Here is a 2,286-nt window from a genome sequence, read left to right on the forward strand (position 1 = left end):
GTTATACGTTTTCTCTCTCTCGTTTCTGTTGTTATAAAACACTAAAACACAAACATACACTAGGTAGACTGATGTGGGTGTTATACGTTTTCTCTCTCTCGTTTCTGTTGTTATACAACACTAAAACACAAACATACACTAGGTAGACTGATGTGGGTGTTATACGTTATTCTCTCTCTCGTTTCTGTTGTTATACAACACTAAAACACAAACATACACTAGGTAGACTGATGTGGGTGTTGTACGTTAATTTTTCTCTCGTTTCTATTGTTATAAAACACTAAAACACAAACATACACTAGGTAGACTGATGTTGATATTTTACGTTATTTCTCTCTCGTTTCTGTAGGCAAGGAATAGTAAAACACAAACATACACTACGTAGACTGATGTGGATGTTGTACGTTAATTTTCTCTTGTTTATGTTGTTATAGAACAGTAAAACACAAACATACACTAGGTAGACTGGCGTTGATAATCTACATTACTTATTTTTTGTAAGTAGTTATAGAAGTTTAAAACACAAACATACACTACGTAGACTGGCGTTGATAATCTACATTACTTATTTTTTGTAAGTAGTTATAGAAGTTTAAAACACAAACATACACTACGTAGACTGGCGTTGATAATCTACATTACTTATTTTTTGTAAGTAGTTATAGAAGTTTAAAACACAAACATACACTCCGTAGACTGGCGTTGATAATCTACATTACTTATTTTTTGTAAGTAGTTATAGAAGTTTAAAACACAAACATACACTACGTAGACCTATGTTGGTACAGTATGTTACCTCTTCCTGTACATATTTGGATCAGTGCAAGGTGTTGTGTGTATTCAGTTATTCGATCGAATAGCCTTGAAGTTATATATGTTAGTTATTTGTATGTGTTTCGTCGTACCGTTAGCGAGGCAATTTTCGTTTGAACGTCATTTGTAAACTTAAGCCTAGAACTTAGAAGTAGTTTACTTACTGATCAAATACAATTAATCTCAGGTTTCAACTTTTATTCTGAGGCCCCAGTTCGTCATTGACTCTTACAATGTCACATTCACGTAAGGTAAGTCTAAGTGTGCTTCACTTAATATCTTAGCATGTTTCTTCACTCGCGTTAACAGTTTTCTTTCAGGGGATCCGATAGAGCCTTGCTGACAGCAGAAACAAGTAATTTTATAAACTACGTACAATGATTTTAAAGTAGGAATGAGGTCCTTAAATTAAACAAAATCCCAAGTCAACAATTAGGTTTTAAACAAACACTTCAGCTGTATTTTCGGATATATCCTTAGAATGTGTGGTAAGGTGTTAGGAACAGGATATTTAGGAACTTCAAATATTAAAATGAAGTATTCATTCTGTGACGTAAAGGAAAAAAAATTACATAAGAATTCTTTGGTTATTAAACTGTTTATGCAAAATCTCGTTATATGCACGAGGGAACAAAATCATGATTTAAATTTTCTTTATAAATATTTCAATTACCTTAAATTGTTGCCGTCACTTCTTACCGGTCTTATATACATGAATACCGTATATCTAGTAACCTCTCGAGGCTTCAGGAAAGGGCGTGAACGTTCGAGAATATGACGTGTTACTAGCGTCACGTGACCCCCGCAGTCGTAACAATATGATGTAGTCGTCTGCTTATAGGTATTTCACTATAGAGGTCTCACGTACTAATGGAGTCCGAAAGCTTGTGGTTTAAATGGTTATAAGGTAGTACTTTTAATATCTTAGCTTAATTTTAGGTTTAACTACTTAGTATTCAAGGGTTTAGAAAAAAAAATGTTATCCAGAACAATTTCTTTGTTTATTCCATTATTAAGCACGAAGCTACGCAATGGGCTATCTGTGCTGTGCCCACCACGGGTATCGAAACCAGATTTTAGAGTTATAAGGATTCAAACTTACTGTTGAGCCAGTGGATAACTCATATCAGTGAAAGTTGATAGTTTACTTACTTCTAAAATGTAACGATATGCAGGTTATCTAAGATATCATGTGTAATATATATAAATTTTGTAACATCATGCAGGTTATCTAAGATATCATGTGTGATATATATAAATTTTGTAACATCATGCAGGTTATCTAAGATATCATGTGTAATATATATAGATTTTGTAACATCATGCAGGTTATCTAAGATATCATGTGTAATATATATAAATTTTGTGACATCATGCAGGTTATCTAAGATATCATGTGTGATATATATAATTTGTGACATCATGCAGGTTATCTAAGATATCATGTGTAATATATATAGATTTTGTAACACT

The sequence above is a fragment of the Limulus polyphemus genome, unplaced genomic scaffold (genome assembly GCF_000517525.1).
Source record: "Limulus polyphemus unplaced genomic scaffold, Limulus_polyphemus-2.1.2 Scaffold7640, whole genome shotgun sequence".
Lineage (NCBI taxonomy): Eukaryota > Metazoa > Arthropoda > Merostomata > Xiphosura > Limulidae > Limulus > Limulus polyphemus.